The sequence below is a fragment of the Pollicipes pollicipes genome, unplaced genomic scaffold (genome assembly GCF_011947565.3).
Source record: "Pollicipes pollicipes isolate AB1234 unplaced genomic scaffold, Ppol_2.1 Scaffold_4002;HRSCAF=4701_pilon_pilon_pilon, whole genome shotgun sequence".
NCBI lineage: Eukaryota > Metazoa > Arthropoda > Thecostraca > Pollicipedomorpha > Pollicipedidae > Pollicipes > Pollicipes pollicipes.
The window spans coordinates 4,669,074-4,674,680 of record NW_023596420.1 but is presented as its reverse complement, the minus strand read 5'-3'; positions in this window follow the sequence as shown (position 1 = coordinate 4,674,680).

The window sequence follows — 5,607 nt, the reverse complement described above, 5'->3', positions numbered from 1 at the left end:
CTTGTCTAGATCCTCGGTGCGCTGCGGTGCCACCTCCATGCGTTGGTGGCTGTCTGCCCTTCGTGAGGGGGAGCTTCGCTTCCCAACACGGTTAAACACGCGAGTGAGCGCTCCAAGGCGGCCGAGCGCGCGGCGAGACCGACATGTCAACCTTGGGCCGCCGGAAATGTTTACCGGTTCATAAACTGACATGAATGTGGTGTCATATCAGACGTCTGACAGAGGCGCAGCTGAGTAGCAGTTAGCTCTAGATCGCGTTAACTATTATTGACAAAAGTTCCGTTTATGGGGTTAAGTATTTTCAGTCACGAGTGAAGTAGCGTTGTTTTGGACGTGCACGTGTGTTATAGCTTACCATCTGTAACTGGGTTGGCAAGCAAACTAAGTATGAATTTTCCGTCGAATTTCATACATTCACGAAGTACGTCCATGAGTTTTGCAGCAGCAGCAGCACATATATTTTCGGCACTGATCAACGCCACACCCCAGCGCAGCGGGCCACTGACCCAGGACAGCGCGCCGCACGAGAGGGCTGACTGGGGCAGATCAGCGCAGCGCGCCGGACGAGAGGGCTGACTGGGGCAGATCAGTGCAGCGCGCCGGACGAGAGGGCTGACTGGAGCAGATCAGTACATCGCGCCGGACGAGAGAGCTGACTGGGGCAGATCAGCGCAGCGCGCCGGACGAGAGGGCTGACTGGAGCAGATCAGTGCATCGCGCCGGACGAGAGAGCTGACTGGGGCAGATCAGTGCATCGCGCCGGACGAGAGAGCTGACTGGGGCAGATCAGTGCAGCGCGCCGGACGAGAGGGCTGACTGGGGCAAATCAGCGCAGCGCGCCGGACGAGAGGGCTGACTGGGGCAGATCAGTGCAGCGCGCCGGACGAGAGAGCTGACTGGGGCGGATCAGCGCGGCGCACCGAACGAGAGGGCTGACTGGGGCAGATCAGCGCAGCGTGCCGGACGAGAGGGCTGACTGGAGCAGATCAGTGCAGCGCGCCGGACGAGAGAGCTGACTGGGGCAGATCAGTGCAGCGCGCCGGACGAGAGGGCTGATTGGGGCAGATCAGCGCAGCGCGCCGGACGAGAGGGCTGACTGGGGCAGATCGGTGCAGCGCGCCGGACGAGAGAGCTGACTGGGGCGGATCAGCGCGGCGCACCGAACGAGAGGGCTGACTGGGGCAGATCAGCGCAGCGCGCCGGACGAGAGGGCTGACTGGAGCAGATCAGTGCAGCGCGCCGGACGAGAGAGCTGACTGGGGCAGATCAGTGCAGCGCGCCGGACGATAGGGCTGATTGGGGCAGATCAGCGCAGCGCGCCGGACGAGAGGGCTGACTGGGGCAGACCAGCGCAGCGCGCCGGACGAGAGGGCTGACTGGAGCAGATCAGTGCAGCGCGCCGGACGAGAGAGCAGCCTGGGGCAGATCAGCGCAGCGCGCCGGACGAGAGGGCTGACTGGAGCAGATCAGTGCAGCGCGCCGGACGAGATTGGGATGGCTGACATGTGTGGAGCTGCATCTTTCTTTGGAAGGGTCTTTGTCTCCTCACGCTGTCCTCGGTGACTGTCAATATTCAACCCAAATTGCCCCAATAGTCGCCATAAAGGCAAGCAAAAACAACAGATCTCTCTCCATTTTCTGAGCAATTTCGTATTCGTTCCCAACTCAATGACTTTTATGGAGTCACGCTGATGGTGTCTGCAAGTACGGCACGCCATCACCCATCATCTGCAGCTGAAGCCGCTGATCGCTGGCGGACGCGAGGACAAGCAGCAGACGACACTAACATAGGTAGCACGAAAATTCGTCGCGTCTGTGCAGCTAGATGTTATCGTAAGCGTCTGGAAAACTTCACTCGTCAGCAGAATGAGCCTTGTCAGTTTTCGCAATGGCACCTTATGAGGAATACCGTATCCACCGAGTCTACGAACAAACATAATTGTCAGGCACATTTGCTTTAGTTTCCCCGGTGATTTCAAGCCTGACCGCGGCGTATTGACCCACCAAATCAGTACCCCATCCTGTCAAAGAGAGTGTGTCAAGTCGAATTGGGGATGCTCACTATGCACGTATGATTGTAGGGAATTTCGATTTACTTCGATTGGTATCCTTTGTATCTGCGAATTCGTTTCCATCGACCAGATATTTCTAGCGCCCCAAATTTTTGCTGGGAGCACAGAGCTATCGGTTGACTCCAAAACATTTTTCGCCACTAATTTATCGCTCGTATCGCGAACGTATCGTTAGCGTCAGTAAATGATCTTCCGATAAGGGAGCTCGTCAGCACTGACAGCAAACTTTTAACATCACCACCACGGTCATTATGCAAACATTCCTCACAATTTTACAGAAAGATTGAAAACAAGCAGTAGTACCACAATTCACGGATGAAATATTTGTTTCGATTGTCGTCCTTGTCTAGTGTGTAAGTTTGTGTAATCTAATACACCAGGCGAGAGCAATAGTCCAAACTATTATTCCATCCGGAACACATTTGCTCACATCGAGTTCGTAATGTGAACCGCACTCGGCTGACAGCTTATCTTGGATAAATATTCAGAACATTTTTCTCGGAATGACATTTGACCGTGTGAACCTGGAGAATTATGGTAGCTAACTTTCCAGGCTGAGGACAAATTTGTGATATTTTTCAGAGCTTGGTCAAGACGGGGAATTTTTCTACATCATAGCTAGGTATGGGCATTTACTGTGCGCGCTGCACTCATAAGAAAACCTCAGGATAATTTCTGGATCCGCCGGACGTAAATGGGAAATTTTCGTCAGTGGTTATCAGAGGAATCGCTATTCGTTAAATAACTTTATCGCGGCCGAATGCGCCTATTCATAGGCTGCTTCTGGCTTAAGGGGTCGTATCAATGCGTTGAGCATTGTTTTATTCACAGGCTATTTTTATTGGCCAGTAAGGTATACACACTTCTTGAAGCTGCATTTCACAGTTCCCCAAAGAATGCTTGTGGTGCCCTGTAGGCTAAAGGGGATGTTTCACATTTGAACATTTTGAAATGAGTATCAGATATGATGGGAAAAGCCTACTTGTAACTGTTGGTAAGCTTTCAAGGTTCAGAAACGACCCTAAGTAGCAAAATTTCAAAGTTTGTTAGGATGCGCCCCTTTACGTCATTGCTCGATGGCGTCATGGAAAGGTTTTGTGATGACAGCACTACCTGGTAGTATCTGGCAGCCAGGCCTAAAGAATACCTCGAAGCACACGAAAGCTGAGGTCAACCAGCCAGCCTCGTCGCAGGATCTGTATTGGGTGGCGGGTTAGTGAATGGCTTGTTTGTGGATTTTTTGCCTTGGTACTGATACTAAGGGAAGCTTTGGTGGGCTGTTTGACATACTCAGCGTAGCGATCGCCAGCTTTTAGGGCAGATTTTTAACATTGTCGACTTATCCTTGCCTGCAGAGCTTAAGTCCTGACATTGATATCATGTGATGTGCACAGTAGTTTTGATTTGATTAGTGATTTTCAATGCACTGCAATTTTGCAGGTGGCATTCGCACTGCAGTGCCATGAATACGTGCTTAGGGCTTAACTTCTGGCCTAGTTTATTTCGTTGGCTGTGTCGTAAATCAACCTCCTGTCCTCAGCGACAAGAGGCATTTCGAGAGGCCGTTCAGGGTAAGTCGGCGGAATGATGCGATCAAGGTAGAAATTGACCTGCGATTAAACAAACCGTCTTTTCAAGATGCCGAAAAGGCTGTTGACTCATTGGAGCAGTCACAAGCGACCAGCCTTCTTCCCTTTCAAAAAAGCGTGAATTTGATGTTGAAGACTGATGGCATGCAATGATGGCAAGGCTCATGAAGAAGAACAACGGGAGGTGATAATAGTTATAAAACACCAATTTATGCCACTTTTGTGCCTGCCCTGATTGATAATGGCTACCAGTCACACATATCTTCAAATGAGGGGTGCTCCTACTTGTTATTCAGTTTCGGGCTCCATCCCCCCCCCCCTAGGTTTGTGAAGAGGTGTGCTTTTCTGGGAGACATCCATATTTGGGGGTACATTGCATAATTTTTCACTGCTCCCTAATCTATCTTCAAAAACTATGTCCCTGCTGGAAATGCAATAATGTCATGAATGTTTTGATAGTTTCTAAACAATTATTCACAGTTCAATCTTTTATTAACGTGAATCTTGGCTGCCGGAAATTTATGTGATACCCAATGATGTAAGCCATGAGATGGCAAAGGAAGTGAGCGGAATGGTGTAGGAAATGAAGGCAATGAGGAGAGGGGTACAGGTTTCATTGCCATCTCGCCTTTATCAAGTTTTACTTCAAATATCAGGTGGTTTCATGTTATTGTTGTCCAGCTGTCCAATAACGTCAGTGAAAAGTCGGCATTTGATTGTCTCTGAGGACAATGTTGGCTATTTCCTCATGACAGCACCCCTACTGTAACAGGAAGGCTCTAAAAGTCATTCAGTCTGCAGCGCTCATTCTGGCGACTGACGACAATTTTCCTCCAAAACTTTGGTCAGCAACGGAAAGTACACCTTTATCACCCCTGTCTTCCAGTAGCTGCTGCACCTCGTTTCAGTTGTCATTTTGCCACGCATTTTCCTACAGACTAAGCATCAAAATGGCAGGATACATCATGATCTGGAGAAAATGAGCGGGCTCTATTACACACACACGCACACACACACACAGATATATATATATATGTATATATATATATATATATATATATATATATATATATATATATACTTATTCCTTGTGCCATTCAGTCTTCTCCGACGATGAGATAAGATCTAGAAACGTAAGGATGTAAAGACTGACGAATCTAAAAAGCCAAAAAACTAGAACAATGCACTAAAAAGCACGTGAATGCTGAGTTAGCAGTCATCTTTAATCGCGCATGCAGACCAGAAAGGATTCTGCCGAGATGCACACACACACACACACACACACACATATATATAGATATATATATATAATATATATAATATATATATTATATATGTACATCTCGGCAGAATCCTTTCTGGTCTGCATGCGCGATTAAAGATGACTGCTAACTCAGCATTCACGTGCTTTTGAGCGCATTGTTCTAGTTTTTTGGCTTTTTAGATTCGTCAGTCTTTACATCCTTACGTTTCTAGATCTTATCTCATCGTCGGAGAAGACTGAATGGCACAAGGAATAAGTTTCGAATTTTATGGTATGAAAATAATTGATCTTTTTGGAAAAAAATATTGTGGTACGAACACAAATAAAGCATGCCCAGTTGAAATAAGATAACATCCTCTTTTTATTTTGCTACATACAAAATACGCTCATTTTGGAAACACTACAAAGACAAGAACACATTGCCACAGTCACATTAATAGTGCTTATCGCCCAACACATAATAATTCAAGGGTTGTACATTCAACCCAGTTTAAGTGCAAAAATTGACGAATGTATGTTTTATACGAGCCTTTTTGTAATGCAAGCGATAATGCCAATACGATAACAAAGTCTTGCAATTGTACAGCACTGTTTCTATGCTGTGGTTCTCTTGTGACATGTATTCGGGTCTTTGTTGTTCTGTTCCCATTAACGAGTGTATTTCATATGTTCAAAGTTAAAA